The following is a 24,526-nucleotide window of genomic DNA, read 5'->3' as shown; positions in this document are numbered from 1 at the left end:
AATTCCCATCAGAGTTGTTTCAGGCTGAGATTTGTTTTCCTCTTTGTTTTGTAGCTAGGTATTTTTATTCTCAGTAATTATAATTTGGTAGATGATTTTGGCACAATTCTTGACTCTGTCTTATATTTTAAAAGCCTGATTAAATTAAAATTTTGAATATATTCCACTAAATGGAATAACTTTTCAATGCACCTGCTTAAGTAGAAAAGTCTTTATTTGTTATGCTGGACTTATAGTTGATTAGATTTTGTTTAACTATTTGAAGTTGACCTGTGGAACATAAAAATATGATTTCTGGTATAACAGGGATTATCTGAATAAAATATATTCATAAAGAAGAGGCACACAAATAACACATAAATGTGTACTCATGTGGGTAGGTTGCATTATGATCATTGTCTTTGTGGAAAACTTTAGAAAATTCATGAGTTAAGGAAGAAAAGGCAAATACTGCACAATATCACCTATATGTGAAATGTAAACAAGTTGAATTCATAAACAGAATAGAATGGCGTTTGGCAGGATTGGGGTTCAGAAAATGGGTTGGTCAAAGAATACAAAGTTTCTGTTATACAGGATGAATAAATTATGAAAATCTAATGCACAATATGGTGACTACAATTATTTTATTTTAGAGAATGGGAGAAAGTATTTGACAACTCTGTTCTTTGGTTCTACTTTAAACATAATGAATCCTTAAATCTAGCAGTCTTCATGGAAAGGAGTCACGCACTGATACCAAGGAACTGTCTAGTATGTCCTCGTATTGTTACACCAAAGCTCTGTATTCCTAAATTCAGAAGCATGTATGTTTGCCTTACTTTAGATTTTTGGTTGTGTGTTCCTAGAATGAATAAACCAGTATGTGTTTTCTGGTATTAGAAAATTATTAAACAGAAGTGATTTGCCTATGTCACTGCAGCATAAGTCACTACAATGCATGTTGTGTGATTTCCTCTTAACAATCTACATTTAACATGTTAAATACTTAATGTATATAAAAGCTCTTCCTCCCTTTGTCTCCCCACACCCTTCTCTGTGGAAATAGACTATGTCTTCTTACCAAGGAATATATATTCAGCATTCCTATTAATGAAACCATAATTACTAGATATTGCTATTTTATCATCTCTACTGTCACTGCTGGTCATAGATACAATTATTCCTCCATTTCAGTAAAATTTTTAAGGAATGATTATTAACAATAAAGTATATGGGGAATTTAAAGTGACAGCCATTATGGGAGTATCATTGATATTTTAGATAATTGCATTTAAAGTTCAAATTGGTGATGGATTATATTGATTCAAGAGGGGAGGTAGACATAAAAAGAACTTCTAGAAGTGAGCCTTGGAATCAATCCAAAGATAATATTGCAAGACACAAACCGGATACCAAGTAGTTAAAAAGACTAATATACCAAGGCTGTTTGTTAACTTGAGATAAGATGCTAATCCCTCAGCATCTAATAGGAATCTCATATCCTTTCCAAGGAGTCTTATTCTCTGTTGGGCTTCAGTATTTGGCTTTCCATTATTGTCATTATTAAACTGAGCCAATCAGGTTGAACTAATTAATTTCTGTCAAATGAATCAAAGTCTCGTGAACAGGACTAAGATGTTATTTTTCTAATCATTTCAAATTTCTCAGAGTCAAATACATTAACACGGTACTCATCATTAACTATCCAGTATATTAATATAGAACTGATTTTACTGAAGGCTTGTGTTTAAAAAGCTTTGACCATGAACAGATTAAGCATTTGCATTCTTAATATGCACCTCATAGGTGAGAGATTGAACAGCACAATGGTTGGAGCTATATCAGAGACAGTCCTATAAGGAAACTTCCAATGTGAGAGCAACTTCTCTTAAAAAAAAATTCAACACCTAACCTATCAGTTGCCAAATTGTAAATTTAGCAAGGTGAGTGGGAGTAAACTATGAGATCTCCTAAGTTTCCAGCAAGGGTTACAGACGTGAAATCCACCCAGGTATGTCTTTTCTCATCAATATGTTTCCAGCTAGATTTTCTCATTATTCTGCCAAATAAATAAAACTAAAATTTAAAACTACCCTAATTCTTGAGGAAAATAAGTCCACAGAGCATCTTTCTTCATTAAAATATTTTATCGGGCTATGGTTATAGCTCAGTGGTAGAGTACTTGCCTAGCACATGTGAGGGACTGGGTTCAATCCTCAGCATTGCATAAAATTAAATAAATAAAAGTAAAGGTATCATGTCCATCTATTAAAAAATTAATTTTTTTCTTCCTTTTAGATCTGCTTGGGCTACTAGAAAATAATACTTCATCCTAAACTCTAAGGGCCTCTATTTTTAGATGGCTCTTTTGTGTTAGAAAAGGGGATCATCCAGTTTTCTGTTATTTTACTCTTGTGACACTGTTTCACCAATTAGAAATTCATGTTAATTTTAAGGTTTCTTTGCCTTGATTTAGTCAGTCTCAAATGTGGAGTGGGGAAATCACTAATGATAATCACATTTTATCATTACTACTACACACCTGATTCTCCTAAAAAGCTGAAAATGATTTAGAATTCCAGTTTGTAGGAAGGAAAAAAAAAACCCTATCTTTATGTATTTACAATTTCAGATTATACAGCATGTTTTTATATTCAATGAATGTTGGATCACACCTCCTATATTGTTTTCAAATTTGATCAATAAATCAAACAAAGGAGATGGAAAAAGCTGGAGAAGATCCAGAGAACAGTAACTCAATTGACTGCCGATAGAAAGTGATTCCATATGGAAAGTGGCTGTAAATGATTGGGGGTTTTATTCAGGAAATGTTAAGATTTAGAAATGGTGTAATTAAAAACTGAAAACAGTGAAAAAGAAAGACCTAATCCTAGAATACTAATGCATGGAATTTTTTCAGAATGTTTGAAAAGAGAAATGTTCAAACATATAAAATGGTACTGTGCAGAGTTAACCATGAAATGTTTAAGCATGTTGCTTCAGCAGAGATTGCATCCAGATCTGCCTGATCTAATACATGTGGCTGTTGAGCACCCAGATGGGACCAGTGTGACTGGCTGAGAAACTAATCTTCAGATTTGTTGAACTTTAATTTTAATTTAATTCAAAAGTTAATACTCAATTCAGTTATTACAAAGAGTTTTTAAAGTAGGTTTAGGAGTAACTTGAACATGTGAGTCTATTTTTTCCAACTGTTAATTTTATAAAATCTAAATACAGATCAATTATACATCCAATGAGGAATTTGGTGTCTGAATTGAGATGTGCTTAAGTTTAAAATGTACACTGACATGAAAAAGACTCATCAATAATGAGAGATTAGTGAAATAGCTCATTAATACAGTTTCAATATTGGCAGGTGTTAAACTAAAAATATTGTGGGTGTGTTAAAATAGAAATTTTCATTTTTTTTTTCGTTTGTCAATGTGGCAACTCCAAAACTTAAAATTACATCTCTGGCTCATATTACATATTCATTTTTATTTGTGGCTCATATTATATATTCCATTAGAATATTGTATATAGGAATGTATTGGAATACTCTGATTTGACTACAAATTAGATTAGGTTCTGATGATGGTGACTGAAATGATGGAATTCACTTTCCTTGCACAGTTGTAGGGTAAGCTGTAAATACTGATTCCTAAGGTGAATACTGCAGACAAGGTCTAAAGAGAGAGCTTAGAAAGAGATCTCATAATCTGTTTGATAGGGAGAACAATATAGTCAGAAACCCTGGAAATTAATTTGGAAAAAGAGAAGAAAATGATTCCATTGCTTCTCTGGAGCATGCTGAATGTGGAAACCAAAAGAATTCCTCCAAAGTATGATGCATGATCTTCAGTGGACCAGGAAGGTTATTGTATGCCCTGGAGAACCTTTGGCAATGTCTACAGATACTATTTGGAGGTCAGATGGATGGCACTGACATCTCATAGTTAGAGGCTAGAGTTGTATCTCCTACAATGAACAAAACAGCTGCACAATGAAGAATTATCCAACCCCAAATGTCAATGGTACTGAGGTTGGGAATCACCACTGTGAAAATTTAGTTCATCTAAATTTTAATCTGACCTCATTTTATTCTCACATGTGAATACACTGAGACTCATCCATATTAAATGACTTATTTAGGTATAAAATGTGATTGCACCAGATCAGATTATAGAGACTCTCTATTTTAGGGCTGATTTTTCCATGGTAACATAGTATCTTTCCTTCTGTTCCATGTTCTCAATTTCTTCTTCTTCCTTTTCCTTTTTTTTTTTTTTTTTTTTTTTTTGAGAAATTGAGCTCAGGTTCTCAAGCATGCTATGCAAGAGTTCTACTACTAAGTGGCATCCCCATTCTTTTTTATTTTAGTTTGTAATTTTAAGACAGGTTTTTGTAAGTTGCTCAGGCTGGCTCAAACTTGCCATCTTCTTACCTCAGCCACATGAGTTCCTGGGATTATAGGCATGTGCCACTGCACCCATGTCTCCTGAATTTCTTAAGATAAATACCATGAAGGTATTGAAAGGCTGTGGCATGTTTTCTATCTGTTCTTTTCACCCTCACTTTTATTTAGACTTCTTCATTAGCTATTGTTTTTTTTTTAATTTTTTTTTTTTTACTGAGGAAATGATTTTATCTAATGTTACTTACAAATTTGCCATTTTTTCCTGCCTTCCTTCCTCCTCCACCTAATCACATGATTACATCTTCATAGGCCCATGTTGGTAAAACTTCTCACCTGCTGATGTTCTTACTTTGCTCTGTTTTAGTTGGTTTGGGGCCATACCAAAACCCTTTTGGGTTTTAAATTTGATACACAGGTGTGATTAGGTTTTAAAATTTTTAAGCTGTCATGTTTTAAAAAGGTTTTTTTTTTTTTTAATTTTCTCCATTGAATAGTCACTACATAGGTGCCAGATAAAAACTGCAGGCACTGAGGATTCAGTGCCATATAAGGAAGCTCTGTCCTCACGGAGCTTCCATTCCAGGGAAGGATACAGACAGTAAGTAATTAATGTCTAATGCACAATGTCAAAGCATTTAAAAAATATTAAAGTGATGCAAAAGGGAGTTGGTAGAGGCTACTGCTTTGAATGGGGTTTTCTGGGTGACCTGGAAGAAAAGTGCTCAGGATGAGGCACAAAAGAGTAAGTACACCTATCAGCTTAAAATATACTTTCCAGAAGTAGGTATATTTTTTATTTATTCCAGGAATCTCAGGAAGGCCTCTGTGGCCAAGGTAGAGAATGGAGAGGAAGCCAAGAGCAGAAGGTACAGAACCATGTAGCCTTGTGATTTTTTTTGTGATTCCTGGAAGAGATGATCTTATTGTTCTGGGTTGAAAGACTATAGAAGGAAAAAGATGGAAGCAGGAATGAATGGGTGCGAGGCTTTTGTAGTCACCCAGAGAAGAAGCTATGGCAGCTTGGTGAGGAGGGACAGTAACGGATGTCTGGATGGTTTGGTTTTGCTATTTCTAACAAAGCTCAACACTGACAACTAATGTTCACCTGTTGCTCTGGTACTTGTCAGTGTGGTTTCTCAGACTCTGGGACAAAATTTTCTGATTTTTAACCCAGATCCATCACTGATGAGCAATAAGATGGTGGAACCTATTATGTGATATCTGTGATTCAGTTTCCTCCTCTACCAATTGGGGTTAATACTAGTATTAGTACGTATGTCAAAGAGCTTTATGAGTTGATATCTGTATAAAGCTTTTAGAATTGTTCCTTGCTTATATTAAGCATCATCATATTATTATTTGCTCTTCAAACAAACCTATAACATAAATATTCTTTTCCCAACTCAAAGACAGGCAGGTATGATGTAAAATTACATTTGTTGAATGCTCACATCCATGCATTTTATTGAAGAAGAAACATGATCTATAGCTAGTAAGTGACAGTTGGAACCAAACCTAGGACTCCTGGCTCTTATGATCAAGAATTGAGGCTCTTTCTAACAGACTGCATGGTGTTCAGGTTATCAGACCAGACCCAAGGCGAATGGCGGACCCTGTGTACGTTTCCTGATAACGTCTCACTCACATTCTGCAAAGGCCCAGCAAAAAGCCTTAGAGATTTGTTTCATTTTGATTAACACAGAAGTGCTGCAGCAGGTCAAGACTGCAGGAAGTAACCTAAAGGACACATTTCCATCATGTCATATTTTATTCACAGTATTTTTCTTTCACATTCTGTAGGTGTCATCTGTTCCTATTACTTTAGTTTTTTTTTTACTTTTACTTACTGCTACAAGATTGTTAAACAAATTTTTTTCCAAGTTGAACTCTTGTCATAGCTATATAATTTTATTAATCTCTAATAGAATTTGTGAATTTATACATACATATATTGAACATATGCAGTATTATACACATGTACATATATGGATGCATATATATGCACATAGGCACATGTGTGTATATATAGAGAGAGACAAAAATAAAGTTATACTTTGAAATTTATTGAAACATTCAGCATTGCTCTGAACAGAGTTTTTAAACTTCAGAATTATTGATATTTTGGGCCATATAATATTTTCTTATGGGGTGAGATCTTGCACACTGTAGAACGTTTAACACTATCTCTGGTTTTTACCTTTTAGATTCCATTAGCACAGACACCCCAGACAACCAAAAATGTCTACATTTGAGGCAGAAATCTTTCCCTCCATGGAGAATCACTGAGTTATTTGTATGCATGAGATTGTTGTGTCTTCTTAAAATGTGAGCTGCAAAACTTTGTCTTTTAAGCCTGTTGCTTCTTATCAAATGTTATCAGTTCACTATAATTTTCAATATACCTTTCAAATTTTCCAAGCATAATAGAAATTCAAATGTGATGGATTCACTATCAGTAAAATGAGAAGTTAAGAGACCAAAGCAATATAAAAAAGTAGTTTGATAAAAAATAAGTAGCAACGTTGCAATGTTTAGAGAATCTACACTTTAGTATATCAACCTCTAATCTGTATGCATTTTATTATATACTAATATCTCATAAAACATAAACCACATACTTAGTATTTTCCAGAAAACAGAAGAGAAGAGATTTTTTTCCAGCACATTTCATGAGACTAGTATTATCTTTATAACAAATCTCAGACAAATCTAGTAATGAATGAAAATCACAGTCAGTGTCTCTCATGAAATTATACACAAGAATTCAAGACACTGGGGTATTGATGGAAAGATAGACACACAGAACCATGTAACAGAATAGAGAACCCAGAATAAGCCCACAGGATATTCTTAACCTGTTAGTAACAAGGGCCTTCAGCAAATTCAATAGAAGAATGAAAGTTTTATCCATAAGTGATGTTGGCACAATGTATATCCATAGTCAAAAATAAAAATTGAACTGCAATTTAAAATTTAAAAAATGAACTCTAAATAGACTCATTTATGTCAAGAGAAAATATGTAGGATAAAGATCTCTGTGATTTAGGGTTTAAATCAAGTATTCTCATATACCAGAAGAAAACTCCATAAAAAGAAATTTTGAACAATTAGATAATATCATAATCAAAAGCTTTAGCTTGGCAAAAGACCCTATGAAGAGTAGAAAATCTACAGGCAGGAAGAAAATATTTTTAAAACATGTCTTTGAAAAAGGGTAAGAATGTAGATTATGTAATAAATTATCAAATTGTAGAGTAAAAATGAACAAAGGACTAAAGAAATGAAAAGGATATACATCGGAAAGTGTGTACATAAAAGGTGTTTGAGGGCTGGGGTTGTGGCTCAGTGGCAGAGCGCTTGCCTAGCATGCAAGAGGCACTGGGTTCGATCCTCAGCCCTCAGCACCACATAAACAAAATAAAGATATTGTGTCCACCTACAACATATATATAAAGGTGTTTGATATTTTTAATCATTAGGGAAATACAAACTGCAACCACAATGTCATATGGCTACAAAACTAAGAGAATGATTGTGATAGGGAATAACAAGAGCAAAAAGTGCTCATGAAGCTGCAGAGAAAAAAATCATATATTGGTGGTGGGGATGTAAGATGGTACAGCCACTGTGGAAAGCAGTTGGACAGTTTGTTAAAAGCAAAACATATAAATACTGTATTATACAGTATTTAAATAATATACAAAGTGTTTACCTTTTCTTTGTACAAACTTGCCATCTATGTAGTCTTTACATTTCTTTGGTTCATTGTTTTTACTATGCAATTTCTGAGACTTCCTTACATGTTATAAATGCTTGCTCTTTTTTCAGAGATATATTTTGAAAATATTTTTCTCCCTGTGTATAGCTTTTCAACTCTTGCCCTACTGGGCATTTATCTTAGAGGAATGAAAATTCATGTTCACAGAAGAACGTACTCATAAATGTTCATAGCAATTCTATTTATGGCAGACTATTTTTATTTTTTTATTCTTTCTTTTTAGGTGTACTTGAGAGCAGAGTGTATTTTGACATACATACACAGAGTATAACTTTTTCATTTATTCTTATGGTTGAGTAAGATGTGAAGTTACACTGGTCATTTAATCATATATGAACCTTGGAAACTAATGTCTAATTCATACTACTCACTTTCCTATTCCCATCCTCCTTCCTTCCTTTCATTCCCCTTTGTCAAATCCAATGAATTTCTATTCTTCCCTCCCCACCTCTTATCATGAGTCAGCATCTGTATATCAGAGAGACTATACAATATTTGGCTTCTTAGAAGTGACTTATTTCACTTATTATGATAATATCCAGTTCCATCCATGTACCAATAGATGCCATCATTTCATTCACAGAATGGAATATTACTCAGCCATAAAGAAGAATGACATGATGGCATTTGACAAAGAGAAAATGTGGTATATACACACATTTTCTCTATTTATTCTTGTGTGCTTATATTCTTGATAATTGCCATTCTGACTGGCGTGAAATAGAATCTCAGTGTAGTTTTCTCTAATTGCTTGAAATGTAGAATATTTTTTCATGTATTTGTTGACCATTTGTATTTCTTCTTCTGTGAATTATCCAGTTCCTTTCCCATTTATTGATTGGGTTAGATTGTTTTTTGTTTTTTTTTTTTTTTTGGTGTTAAGTTCTTTGAGTTTTTTTTTGTTTGTTTGTTTGTTTTTTTTTTTTTTTTAAATATCCTGGGGATTAATGTTCTATTTGAGTGCAGGTAGCAAAAATTTTCTCCCATTTGGTAGCCTCTCTCTTCATGTTCTTGATTATTTCCTTTGCTGTTAAGAAGCTTTTTAGTATGATACCATCCTATGTATTGATTCTTGGTTTTACTTCTTGCACTTTAGGAGTTGTGTTGAGGAATTTGGTTCCTAAGCCAATATGATGGAGGATTGGGCCTACATATTCCTCTATTAGATATGAAGTCATTGGTCTAATACCCAGGTCCTTGAACTCCTTTGAGTTGAGTTTTGTGCAGGGTGAGAGATAGAGGTTAAATTCCATTCTAGCTGACCATTCTGAAGGAGACTAAATGTCATTCATCAAGTGTCACTTAAACAAACTTTATTCCTACACACTGTAGAATACTACTCAGAAATAAAGAGGAATCGTTAACTTAGATGAATCTCTAGGAATTTATGTTAGGCAAGTTTATCCAAAATGGTCACATGCGTACGATTCCACTTATATAACTTTTTTGAAGCAATGATATAATAGAAATGGAGAAAGATTTGTGGTTGTTGAGGATTGGGGATAGGAGGCAATGGGAAGTGCTCTTATTGAAGGATACCAGGAGCGAAGCACAGGAGTGCAAGCCTGTAAGCCCAAGGGCTGGGGAGACTGAGGCAGGAGGATGATGAGTTCAAAGCCAGGGTCAGCAACAGTGAGGCGCTAAGCAACTCAGTGAGAGTCTGTCTCTAAATAAAATACAAAAATGGCTGGGGATATGGCTCAGTGTTTGAGTGCCCCTGGGTTTAATTCCCAGTACAAAAAAAATCAAAGGGCACCTGGAGGGCTCCTTGAGATGTTGGAACTGGTCAGTAACACTTCTAATTTTGGACAGAAAAAGGGTAGCAGAAATGACCTGTGATTTAGACATTTGTAGAGTTAAATATTTTTTTTACATCCTTTTCAGATACAATTATTATAAGAAAATTCCAACATTTTTGTTTTTTTCTTGAACACCAAAGGATCTTCTTCCATAGCTCCAGTGGTTTCCACTTCAGAAACTCCTGGTTTAAAGATTAATAATATATGTTGGTTTTGAAGGGACTTAGCAGCATGTGCTGCAAGGAGTAAGTGTGTCTTTGAAGTATAACACATAGAACGAGGTACATGTCATAAACAGATGAATGACATTTCAAAATGAACACATTGGTAATAAACCCCCCAGATCAAGACACAGAATATGAGCAGCACATGGCAGACTCCCTCGTGGCTCCTCTTCCATCTCCGTTTCTGGAGAACTGCTGCCCAGACTTCAACACTGTGTGGCTTGCTACGTGGACCACCTATCGGTAGGATCATGGAATATACCGGCTTTGTGGCTGGTTTTATCCATGCTGTTAACAGTATGTGGAAAGTCTTCCTCTTCAGATAATTAGATCTTTCTGAATGACAACTTTCCTATTTATTAGCTCCACATACCTTTGAAACAGGCACTGTGTGGGAGAGTCTGATAAAGTACTTGCCAGATGGGGTCTGACCCTGTATGAGCTCCTGCCTGCCTGAGGTTCAGTCTGCAGCTTTCCAGGTTTTCTGCTTCCTGTGCCTGGTGTCTGCTCATCAAGTGTTACATGCCCCAAAGAGGGGACTTGTTTGTTATGTGTGGACTGCAGTGCAGTGAGGATCTTTTAATTTCTATTAATTTTTAAAGAGAAGCTGATAGGAGTAGGCAGGAGTGGATGCTTGTGTGCAGATTTTGCTGATAAGAAAAAGACACAATTGTAAACGTATAGAAGCAAGATCATCTACACTAACTTTACAATTTAGAATGTCTGGGCAAGTTGTAATGAGACCTGAGCAGATGATGGAATGGGGACAAGTAGGAAAGGATCAGATAGAGCAAAAATAGAAGAATAGAGAGGATCCGATTACATTGGCCTCTGTGTAGTAATCTTCTGTCTCTAGAGAAGGTTTCTTGTAGGTTTATAAAGCTGTTATCATGCCACGACTAAATGATGTCGAAAGGAGGATGGCTGACATCAGGCTAATTGCCATAGAGACTGGGAGGGGGATGCCTGGCAGTTGAGTAGAAATTGCTTGGAGAATTAGAATTTTCCATGAACTATGATGGACAGAAGTGTTTGAGCAAGGAAATAGGGTGACAGCCTAGATGGACAGGAAAACAGGGAAGAAAATGCCTGGGGCATTCTCCCCTCTCTCGTCTTCTCCTCCAGTTCTACCTCAACAGTGAAAGCTTCCTTGTTTAATGTCTAGTGTTTTACACGAAGAAATCAGAATAATCCTGGAAACAGAGAGGAATTTGCAAGGCTGAAGCGGCATTAATTTGCCTTTATCCAAAGCACCAGTCCCTAAGGGTCATTTCCTAAGCCACTGCTGCAAACTGTTTGGTACCAGAGCCCTCCAAAGCATTTCCTCCATGCTGCCCTCCATAGTGGCAGCTCCATGGTATCCCAATAAGCACCTAGGGCGGAGAGGTGATTTCTGAATCATCAAGAGATTTGTCCAGCTGCAGCATAAGTGGTTGCTACTGTAGTTAATAAATCTATGCTAATATGTCTAAAGAACATTTTCTCCTGTGTCTACACCCATCCTCCCAACAGAATCGTCTCAGGTAATATGTACACATTTTCATCTTTGCTCAGTGGAAACTATTGTTGATCAGTAAATGGAGTGATACTAATGGTAGAGTTTTCTGGAGACTTCTACCTTGATGGATAATGACCCTGGAGAAGAAATTTGTGGGAAGGCAATGCTTTAGTAAACTCTTTCTATCATCTCTGATTTTGGGGGTGGGGTAGCCTACCTGCTGATTCAGGTCTTTTTCTGTATGGTTTTGCTCCTATGATAATTACAGTATGATAGGTTAGGTTCAAACTATTTTTTTTTGTCCTATTTTGATGTGTTATTTCTTATTTGGGGACTATTGGCAATCATTGCTTCATTTAGAATTTAATAACATTTAAAGGATCTGAAAATTAAAATGATCTTTCCACTTTATAATACTCTGTTTTAAAAAACCAGTGAAATAATAGTTTGTGTTTGGTTTATTTAGTTGGTGGTACCTCCATGGACAAGTTGCATGGCTGTGGTCAACTCTGTGAATGAATAATTTGGCAGTACATGCACACTTAGAAATCACTACATATATTTTTTAACAAGTGATTTGAGATTTGTTTAATTATGCAACTGTAAAGAGAAGGTTTAAGGAAAAGGAGGAATTGTTCAGGACAGAAATAGATACCGTGGTATATCTAAGGCCAAAAGTTCTGTTGAAGTACTTAGTTTGACTCCAAGGCAATCTCCTATTTTCTCCAGTTTCCACGTGTATCTTCACACATGGGCAGTCATTTGCTCTGACTTTGAAAAAAAAAAATCATGCTATGTTTATTCAATATTTTTGAGACTTTAATGAGTTAATCTTTTGTGGTAAGTATAAATTAGTGAAATATTTTTGAAGAAACCCAGTTCCTTCATATGTCAACCTAGGTGTGAAATAGATTTAATTGAGATTCACAATAAACCCCCCCAGCCTGCCTTTTGAATGGTGTTAAGGCTCTCTTAGCTTGTGCTACCATGACAAAGCACTATTGACTAGGTGGTTTCAACTGTAGTCACCACCTTCTTACTGTGGTGCACAGACAATCTTTCCTCAACATAGCCCTTCCTATGACATCATCAAACCCTGATTACCTCCCAAAGGATGCATCTCCAAAAACCATTAGATTGGGGGTGAGAACTTAATCATACTGCTTTTTAGGCAGGGCGACACAAGCATTTATTCTGAGCTAAAGCCTATGTGCTGGTACAATTCTTTATCTGTTTGATTTTGCTCCTAGTGATAATTATGTTAAAACTGTGTGTGTGTGTGTGTGTTTTTTTTTTAAAAGAAAAAGAAAAAGAAAAAGGGTTTATTGCTTAACTAGCAAAGGAGAAACACAGGGACTTCTATTATTCCAAAGGCTGTGCTTCTGCCCATTAGCAGGAACAGGGAGCTTTTAAAGAGGTGACTCAAAGACTGCATTCCATATGTTCTCTGTTGGAGTTGTAATTCACTTGTTAATTTGGGAGACAGTCATTTCTGAGAACTTCTGATATCATCCTCAAAGTATGGATTTTTTCCTTTCCTATGGTAGGTGTGTATTCAAGGACAGATAAATCTGCCTAAAATCGGGAAGACAGGTAATGTTGTTTCCCTTGAGATTAGGGAAGGCAAGAGATTAGGGAGGAGTAGGGAGAGAGGAAGAGAAAGAAAAATATCCATTTTAAAAATAAGGTGCAGTGGCTGAGCATCAGGTCTATATTCAAAGAATAAAGTGGATCATGATTACATTTCTCTACTGTCAATTTATACATTTCATTTCTATGGAAATATGGGTGACAATACCTTCAAACTGCTTCCTGCTGAAAGAGGGCAAAGTTGGGGGAAGTAACCGATAGTCCTTGTTTTCTGGGTGTGGTGGGGAGTACAGACAGTTAAGGGGATTCAGCATCAAAGAAGTCCAGAAGTCCACAGTGTCGTTTGGCAGTTGACTGGACAAGGCATACATAGGTATTGCTAACACAACAGTAAACAAGACAACAAAGCATTACTTTTTGCAAACAATTAGCACAAAAGCAATTAACATTTAAGCCATTCTCTAAAAACCATGAAGATAGTAACTCACAAGCACATCTAAAACTGTGATGTTATTTTCAGTCTGGGGAAGTAATTCAGGAATCTATATTTATACTGTTTTGAGAAACTTGTCACGATTTCAAAACTAAACCAAAATGGGAAAGTGTTTCCCCCCATGGATTATTTATTAATAAACTAGTTTTTTTTTAATTCTATGTTGACCAAAGAGAGGTTAACAGCTGAGGTTCAATCCTTCATCCTAATAATATTTCTATAGGCAATGCAGAGTTAAGGGTGCATCCCATAAATATTTGTGGGAATAATTAGGAAATAAATGAATAATCGACCCAAAATTAAAAAAAAACCTCAGTCCTCAATCTTATTCAATATATTCTTTCTGCAAACTTATTTTCTACACAGGTTGGGATAGAAATTCCCAAATTTTAGGAAGCTAATGACATAGTTGGGAAACTAAGAGAAATAAAATGAAGCAAAAAAACAATCATAAGAAAATATAATTAAGGCATAATGTTGGGTTGCTCAAAGTAACCTGCTTATGTTAGGTAATTATGGATTTATCTATAGGAACATCAATGACAGTATCTATATTTACATAGTCCTCTCATTTCTATGTTATTTTATTCACAACTTATTTAAAGATTTTTATCAAGGTCAAGATGCTATTACAATACTGGACATATCCAACATTAGACAAAATAATGAATTAGAGACATGCCTCTTCTTGTACTCTTTAAGTTCACAGGTACAGTATTTTAGCACTACCCCTGGATTATAACAAATCTCTTAATGAGGCTCACAATACATTCCCGACAATGCTCTCCAAAGAAACCCTCCATGTTTTCTTTCTTGAAGATGGGGTTGCCAGATATAATAAAATATGCCTAGTTGTATAATAATAACACTTTTTAATTTAAATATTAATTTTTTTAGTTGCACCCAATACCTTTATTTTGTTTATTTATTTTTATGTGGTGCTGAGGATCGAACCCAGGGCCTCGCACGTGCTAGGCGAGCGCTCTACCACTGAGCCAAAAATCCCAGCCCCAATAATAACACTTTTAATCATAAGTATTTTCTATATCATAATATTGCTAAATTAAAATTGTTCTATTTTTTATTTTCTAAATTAGCAAATCTAATCCAAGTCCATCTCAACTGCCATTTTATCATTGTGTGTAATTTCAACCATCCTTCCAAGATAGGAGTCTATTTGAAAAAAAAATCATACTTGGATATAAATGCCTGGTAGTTAGATTAAAATAATTGTCATTAAAATAAATGAATTCATATACTTGAAAGGGGAATTTATGCAGAGGAAGAGTTTTCCACCAAGGTAAATTTTGAAATTATTTTTTAATGTTCTACTTCAGAATAAAATTAATGCATTAGCAAGTTTTAAGTCAGGATGCCCTTAGGGATGGTATTTATTAAGGCTCTATGGAAGTGGTAATACTAGAATTACAAGGACAAGCTGCTTGACTTTTTTGTGCCTTGGTTTCCCCATTTATAGAATGGAGATGATAATAACACATAACTGAGAGACTGGGGACAAGGATTTAGTAAAAATATTTCAATGCTGATAACAGGATCTGACCTGTATTAAGTATGAGCTATCCATGACCACCAGATGCCCTTCAATAGACGAATGGATAAAAAAAAATGTGGTATTTATACACAATGGAGTATTACTCTGCATTAAAAAATGACAAAATCATAGAATTTGGAGGGAAATGGATGGCATTAGAGCAGATTATGCTAAGTGAAGCTAGCCAATCCCTTAAAAACAAATGCCAAATGTCTTCTTTGATATAAGGAGAGTAACTAAGAACAGAGTAGGGACGAAGAGCATGAGAAGAAGATTAACATTAAACAGGGATGAGAGGTGGGAGGGAAAGGGAGAGAGAAGGGAAAGTGCATCGAAATGGAAGGAGACCCTCAGGGGTATACAAAATTACATACAAGAGGAAGTGAGGGGAAAGGGGGAAAAATATAAGGGGGAGAAATGAATTACAGTAGAGGGGGTAGAAAGAGAAGAGGGGAGGGGAGGGGGGAGGGGGATAGTAGAGGATAGGAAAGGCAGCAGAATACAACAGACACCAGAATGGCAATATGCAAATCAATGGTTGTGCAACTGATGTGATTCTGCAATCTGTATACGGGGTAAAAATGGGAGTTCATATCCCACTTGAATCAAAGTGTGAAATATGATATATCAAGAACGATGTAATGTTTTGAACAACCTACAATAAAAATTAATTTAAAAAAAAATTATTCTGGTAGCATTGATTAGGAATCATTTGCTCTCATGTATAGTACGTTTGTCATTTTTATTTACTTTCTATTCTCTGAAATGTATAGAGAGAATGTATAGAGAGAACACTTAATTCACTTAACTTAACACTTAATTCTGTTTTCTGCAATGTATAGAGAGAAAACTTAATTCAGAGTAAGGAAAAGAAATCAGTCACTGACGTGCTATTAGTTTTTAGGTGACTTCAACTGAACTGGACCTCAGTTTCTCATTTGTAGACTGTGTGTGGTTGGATATCAACCTTATATAAGAAGCAGTTGAGGTATTTGAAACATAGATTCTTAGGTTTCCTATAAAGCATTTTGATTCCAGAATCATAAGTATACGCTAGGATCAAGAATATATTTAATAAGCGTATAAGTGAATCTGATACAGGTGGTTCATGGACCAAAGGCTAGAAATCTTGGAATAGGAAATCTTCAATTCTTTCAGATTTAGTTCTTAAATGTAGACATTGTGATTTGCAGTAATAAAAAAAACTATTCATCTATATAGATGTTTAAATACATCTTATAAAAACCCTACAAAATGCACAAAAGCTAATTTTGGAAGCTGTATTAATTCACATTGTGAACACCTCTAGTTACTTGTTTATTGGGCAACTTAATCAAGAAAGGTTCTTTCATGAATTTTCATCAATTTTTCAACAAAGCCCTGTTGCAAATAGTGAATTATGCATTAACATATGTTCATGCTAATTTATACACCAGTGACAGATTTTTGGCATGGGATCAATAACTTACAATTATATTTTTAAAAGTTCGTTTATTAATACCATCAAGGAATTGAAATTATCATTTAGATACCAATGTGTCATTTGAACCCAATGTAAAAAAAAAAAAAAAAAAAAGAGCAATTCTACAGTTCTCAGATGTTGGCTTTTTTGTCAAAGGAACAACAAATGAATCTGAAACAAACAAAATAAATGTCTCATGCTCTTTTCAATTAATAGTTCTACCACCCTGTTCAATTATCTAATGTTGGTGTCTTGTCATCAAACATAAATGCAGGATGCTGTTACACCAAGTTTCTCTAATGTCCAAATAATTATAGATTGGCTTGTATAGGTCAACTTACTTCAGATAACATAATTCAGAGTAGAGTTTTCTGACAATTTAATACAACACTTTATTTCTTTCTGCATAATATTCTCTTTAACACAAAAATTCATGCAAAGAAGTAAAAATAATGATGATAAGGAGAAGCTCTGGTATAGAAAAAGTTTTGAGTAAAACAATTAAATTAGAGGAAGATGATTCGTATGATTAAATGATATTCTTTCTTACAAATGTTACTGTAAATTCCCTGAAGAAGCTCCTGTCCTATTATAATTAAATGTTATTTGTCTCATAATTTTGTGCCAGCCTTTTGGAAATGCATTGTTATGTAAATGGAGACTCCTCAGATTATCTAGTGAGTATATTACTGGTCACTATTATTAATTTGTAGAAAGATATCAGCTACCACATTTGATAATTGTATTCTAATATTTATTTTGATAAAAATAAAGTTATGAAGACAGAATCAATTATATATCCATCCACTTTATTCCTCTGGTGATGATAGGGGAGTCAGAGCCCCTGAGCTTATGCCTGATGTACATCCAAAGTAATATCTTTGCAGGTGACCTTTGCTGGGGATGGGGGAGAGGGGAGAAAAGAGCACATTTTTCTAATTGGCAGTTTTATATCAGATAGCACATTCTAATAGAAGGCCAAGATAAATTATTCCTAAGGTTACCATAGGGTATTTAGGTCTTCAGATTTAATTAAATTAATTAAACATTTTTGGACATAGAAGGAAAATAATTTTGCATAGCAAAGAGTTGATTTATATCTCAGCTCTCTCAACTATTAGTGTCAGGTTATATAACTTCTTTGAGCTATTACTTCTTATTTTTGAAATAAAGATTAAAATGCTCTCTTTAATAGTTATTTTAAGGATACAGTGAAATTATCTAAGTGTCCTAAACAAAGTCTGAAATTTAGGAGGCAATTAATCACCATTTAATCACCTTCTACTCTGACATAATGAAGATGTCACTGTGGTACTAGTTTGAAGCCAAAGCTTTTTATGTGTCCCCAGCCCCCACTTGGATATTTAGTCAATACAATATTATTCTGCATCCATTGATAGGTTGCTTTGCACTGTTTGGCAAACATATATGATGTTTGTGACTTTTTCCATGCTACTCTTGCATGCACCCCCCACCCCAAAGCTTCTGCCCATCCATAGGCTTCTGTTACCAGAGTTGGAAAACTATGACCTGTGGACCAAATCCAGCCACCACCTGTTTTTGTAGATAAAGTGTTATTTAGATATACTCATGCCCATTCATGGGGCTTTTGGACATCAATGACTGAAATAAGTTGTTGTGATAAAAACTGTATGGTCCCCCAAACATGAATTATTTATGGTTTGACCATTTGCAGAAAAAAATAAAAACAGCTTTTGGATCTCTGGTCTGTTGTCCAGTGCAGGGTTACTAACCCTTAACATGTAGTTGATTGGAAATTAAGTACTTGGTGACAAATAGATAATTATTATGTGGGGAATGGGAAAAAAATGACAGTTCTTTTTTATATGAACTTTTTAACCCTCCTACTAAAAGTTGAGGAGAAATGACAGAGAAAGATTAAAGCTAAAGACATTTCTGTCACTAACTGCTGTTGTCCCTTATTTGAGTTATCTTTATGAATTTCAGTTTTATACCAAATAACAATATTAATTTCTGCTTAATCTAGTTTAATGAGATCCAAAAGCACATTGAACAAACTAATCATATTTTCTTTCACATTATGTAACCTTTATTTTGAAGATATAAAAATGGCCCAGATTAAAACACTTTCTACCTGAAGACAGAGTCAGGATGCAGTTATTCTTCTATCCTAGAGGTTTCAGACGAGGTATATTCTTGAAGAAGAGCTCATGTTGCATTAAGAAAAGATGAAGCAAGGGTCTTTAGGCAGTGTTTGAGGGTGTACAAAACCTTGTTAGATATGGAACAGAGTGTCTAGAGGGCACAACGGAGGGGGGAAGTGAGATGGAGAGAGAGAAGGAAGAATGAAGGTCAGAAAAGAGAAACCTGAGCTTGCAGAGAGTAGAAATAGGATAGAAAACGTTTTAGTCAGTTTTCCCATTGCAGTGACCAGACAAGAACCTTTTTAGAGGAGGGGAAGTTTATTTGGAGCCCACGGTTTGAGCTCTGAGTCCATAGATGGCTGATTTCATTGCTCTCTGCTAGGGGTGACATAGGACATTTAGATAGAAAGGCCTGATGGAGAACAGCAGCTCAGGACAGAACAATCAGGAAGCAAAGGGAGCCTTCCATTCCCCAGGACAAATAACTGTACTCCAAAGACATGCCACCAATGGCCCACCTCCTCCTGCCACACCCTAGCTGCCTACAGTTACAACCCAGTTAATCCCTGTGGGAGGATTAATGCACTGCTTAGGTTAAGGCAGTCATAACCCAATCATTTCACCTCTCAGCTTTCTTGAATTGCCTCCATGTGACCTTTAGGGGTTCACCTCAAATCTAAACCATAACAAAGACAGAGGCCCTGCACTGAAGATGTCAAGCCAGGTGACTTAGCCATCCAGTGTTTCTCACAGAATCAGTGTTAGTACCTCTGATATATAGGAGATCAAAGACATAGTGTTCAAGCACTGCAGTGGCTAGTGTAGAAGACCTGGTTCTTGGTAATCTAAAATTCAGAACAGTCTGGTTGTTAAGAGGTTCCTAAGGCCCATGAAAAGGGTACTGACCTAGGAGGTACAAGTTCTGGACTTGAGACCAAACATTTCTGTCTTGTGTTATTATAGGCATGTCTCAATTTCTTCATCTGTGGGTTAGAATATCTTTCTTGTGTATATCTTGAGAGTAGTCATTGAAGTTGATGTGCCTTAAATATGTTTTGAGAATTTTTCAAATGTACACCAATAGTATAAGTTCTGAATAACCATAGAAGGATTTGGGCTTCTAGGAGATTTCCAACAGAATTGATGGATTTGTGTCTATACATCCACATTCTCACTTAAGCACACATGAGTATACCTCACTCAGATTTGTTTTATAGATTCATCTTCTTAGGTGATATGGAAGTTGGGATGTAGCAAAATACCCTCTGAGATTTACTTGTCAGGTTACAAATATCACCAGAAATCTGAATACCATCTGCAGATGGTGGTGTTAAATATCCAAAGTCACACATCAATATCTTCCTACCCAGTAAGCAAAAGATAGCTCACTGGGAAACCATTTTTGTAAAATTGGTGTCTAGGGATAACTTCATTCTGGTAAGTGTATAATGTAAGGCTTTTACTGGGTTTCATCTCCCCTGATTAACAAAGAGTCACATTGCAAATGATTCTGCCCTTTCTCTGATGAAGGAAATAATCCTTGAGAGGTAGTGTCATGTCATAAGAATGGAAGGCTCAGTTTTGAGCAATTTGTTCTTCCCCCTTTTAACCCGATAGTAATGATATCAATCTACCGTATTCAGTATGCTGGGGCATATGATTAGAAAGAAACAAATATGTTCTGTCTTTAAACAAAGGAATGTGATATACTACCACATGAAATGATGTGATTTTTTTTTTCAAAAAATATATAGTAGAAGCATAGTTAGCGATTCTACTGATGAGCAGTTGGTTAGAAATGTTTCATTGGTCATGATTTATGGGTGACAAGTTTGAGTAATTATTAGGCATAATTGCACTTAAATGATGAATCCCCCACACCCCTATTGTTTATCTTCAGGGCAGGGATGAATGTAAATGTGTTAGGGAAATGCAGAGTTCAGTGGTTACTAAATGAGCTTATTAATGTTTACATATGTAGCAATTTAGGCCATTAATATGTACGTGCTGGAAGAAGCTGACCATCTCCTGCATCACTCTGCAGACAATCCTGCATAAACCTTTGCTGTTTTACTTTTGGATAAACACACAGCCATTCCATTTCAATCACAAGTTCAGGTTGTCCTGAGGTTAATTTTGGTCTATTTGTGACTGGTGAAAGTATTTTCAAGAAAATGAAATTACTCTGCCTACTTGGCATGCAGTGGGGCATCGGGTCAAGAGCATCCAGCCACTGCCAACTCTGGGGAGCGAGGGCAGCTAGTGTGATCCTCAAGGGCTTTGCCTTATTTCCACAGAATGATTTTCTAGGCAGCCCATTTTACCTTTAATACAAGGGGTCAGCAAGACAAATTTGCCTGCGTTTGCAAAGGCCAAGATGAAATGCTGAATTTCTAAGCTCTAAAATCTTCTTGTTGTTCCTCATTACACTAAAGATAATGTAGAGTCTTGTTATGGACTTTATGGTTGAGAGCACAAATGTCTTAAAAGTTCTCTGATAAGAATACTTGGGTAATGAACTGATCATGCATTAGGCTGGCCTTTTGCATAGGAAACAAAAATCTCTCACTTTCCTTTTATCTCATTAGTTTTTCAATAAATATTTATTGCATAAGTTATACCATTTTTCTTCAAAACTAAGATATAGATCTATATCTCTATACCTATATCAGATGGTTTTTATTGCTAGGAACTGGGACAAACCCAGTTGACCTAACAAGAGATTTGTTATAAAGATAACACATGAAAATAGAGAAGTCAGGTATTTGCACCCTATATCTGGGTTTTGTACAAGAATCTGGAGGGGAAAATATAAACTATATTATCAGGTTTTAAAGAACAGTAGTACTTTCAGAGTCCCAGAAACTGGGGCATGGCTTAAGAATTGAACCTCAGGAACTAGATACATTCTTTCACATCTGTCCTTCAGGGCAGAAGACACTGCTCTCCTCTGTGGTGTTTCACACTTCAGGAGCATGTGTTTTTACTCCTCTGCTTCTCTGCTTACACTATTATTCTGAGGCTTTGGTTGCCAATGCCTTCTTCTTACTGATAGTTTTTAGCATTGATCAATTCTATCTACTACTGTGAGGTTATCAGCTGATCAACTTGATATATCTGCAGTGATTTTCTAAGGTGGAAGTTATGATTCACGTGATCAGTCCCCCATATCTGAGTTAGGAAACTTGCTGGCATTCATCTTGGCTTCACTTGGGTCACATGTTCAATACTTCTTATTCCACTGTCACCGAGTGGATCCAAATGATTTAATCACTGAGGACCATTCTAAACACAAGAGGCTGTAGGGTTCTCCAGTCAGACTTTTACTACAATAGATTTTTCAGTTGACTGTGACAATCAGAAGTCAGCCAGTCAGCGAGCACTCTTCTTTGTGTCTAGTTTTCCAAGAAGAGAGAAGATATATTTTCCTATTTTATTGGAATTCAATAACAAATATTGAAATCTAAAAATATTAATTAGCAATCATGATGGGGACCAGTTCCCTCATGTTAAAAAGAATCTGCGCTTAGTTTTCCAAGAGGAGAGATGACATACTTTCCTATTTTATTCCTATTCAATAGCAAATATTGGATATCTAAAATAATTAATTAGTAATCATGATTGGGACCGTCCCCCTCAGGTTAAACAGACACTAACTGCACTCCTGTTACTACTGGCATTTAAAACAGCTGCTTACAGCAACAGAAAATTGTTAATTCCTAAAGTCCCTCTATTTGCTATGGAGTCCATTGGTGACACCTGCTCCTCAAAGTTTCAGGTGCTGACCTGTTTGTTGTACTCACTCTTGTTGAGGACTTTCATATGTAGGAATTATTCCCCATCAGGCAAGTTATGCCTAGAAGAGGAATCCACTCCTAGCTTTCCTCTTATCTCCCAGAGTCACCTTGTGGAAACAAAGATGATAATATCAGCTTCAGGGAGATTTCTTATGCTGTACTTCAGAGAAAAGAATGCAAGTACTTCTCTTAACCCATTTACCTTTCCAGAAAAGTACCATGATTAAAGCTTCTCTCCAATCAAATGGAAAATTTCAGCAAAAATCTGTAGCACAGATCTCTAATATAAAGCTATAGTCAAAACTTTCAAAAGTTAGATGCAACAAAAAAGCTACTAACATGTTTTAGTAAAATTAAGATGTTCTACGTATAAAGTAGTCCATATTATATGCTAAAATATTAAAAAATGGTCTTTTAGAATATTTATATTTCACAAGTATTTTCATGTGTATTACTGAGTTTTATTCTTGCAACCAACCATGTGCAGTAGAGAAGAATCATCTCTCTCTGAGGAATGACACATCGTTCACACACACAATGCACATGTTATACACACACAAGATGTGTCCTGGATGTGGAGCTGCATGACACCAAGAATAATTAATGATCTTTCCAAGCTCATCAAGCAAGAACAGCAGTAAATCAGAATGAAAGAGAATGAGATTTTGGGTGGATCTGTCTGTAGGTTTAAATCCTATTTCTACCACTTTCTAGTTGTAGGATTTTGTGGTTGTTATTAAACCATTCTAAACAAGTCTCAGTTTTATTGGGTACAAAATGAGGATTCTTATAAAACTTTCATGAAAACAGAGAGGAAATAATTTATATAAAACATTCTTGGTAACTGGTACATAGGAGGTGCTCAGTAAACACAAATAAAAGTTTAGCCCTCATGTGCAGTGATTTTCCTACTCCACTGTACTTTAACAATGGGAAATATTGTTTTCTTGGAGAAAAGGAGTGAAGTTGCCAAAAATTAGAGGTGGTACATCTTCAACACCTTTGTTCCCAAAGCATTTACTCAGAATCCTGACACATTCAGAGCACGGTGCAAGGTGCTAGATACTTGCTAAGTTCTCTCTTCCTAGTGCCCTGGTTGTAAAATGCAGAGGAGAGCAGGAGCAGGAGAATGGGTCAGCTTCCCATGACATCAGTCTGGATTATTTTTATGGGCTATAGTGTCCTAAAAATAGACAAATATTAAATATCCCCCTAGATAGATGAGGGGATCCAGATGGAAAACACACTGAAGTATCAAGAGAGATTGTGAAGGAATGAGGACATTTTCTCCTGTTTCAGTATCATTGAGGTGCCGTTCCAAGTGCTTGTGCATCTGCCCCTGTGCAATCATGGCATATAAACAGCTTCCTGTCCTCTAGTCTTTTGTGGGGGGAAATTCCTTTTCTCCAGTTCTGCCTTTGAACGGAGGAGTCAAGCCAGTTATCTGGTGTATTATCAATCCCTGCAAACTTGCTCTGAGATGTGTGATGCATATAAACAAGAGAAGCCTACAGACTTTGCTGTACAAGCTACAATATAAGCTTGGCTCCAGAAAAGAAAGAAGTGCTATAAATCTCAAAAAGTAGAAGTTCCATTTCACATTTGCCAAAAAAAAAAAAATCATTTCTACCAGCTTTAAATAAAGAAATATGGTAGTCAAAAGATAAACTAGTTTAAATATATTAAAAGTAAGGCAGTGTATTCATTATAATATGGTTTGGATTTGGCATTTAAAAATATCAAACTTATTTCCCTGGAGAGATGTTTAATATATCATACCTCCCTCCTTCCTAAAAGTAGACAAT

General features: G+C 35.5%; 1 protein-coding gene and 1 non-coding gene across 2 annotated transcripts in view; both read left to right on the top strand.

The window, feature by feature from the left end:
* Positions 1-24,526, top strand: part of Dcc (DCC netrin 1 receptor) — a 1,060,049-nt gene that overhangs the window by 147,308 nt on the left and 888,215 nt on the right. The gene's annotated exons all lie outside the window — the stretch shown is intronic.
* On the top strand, positions 7,731-7,806 carry Trnaa-agc (transfer RNA alanine (anticodon AGC)). The gene has a single exon. It is a non-coding gene; the product is annotated as a tRNA-Ala (tRNA).

Source organism: Callospermophilus lateralis, chromosome 17 (assembly GCF_048772815.1).
Source record: "Callospermophilus lateralis isolate mCalLat2 chromosome 17, mCalLat2.hap1, whole genome shotgun sequence".
Lineage (NCBI taxonomy): Eukaryota > Metazoa > Chordata > Mammalia > Rodentia > Sciuridae > Callospermophilus > Callospermophilus lateralis.
This window is presented reverse-complemented; position numbering and strand designations above follow the sequence as displayed.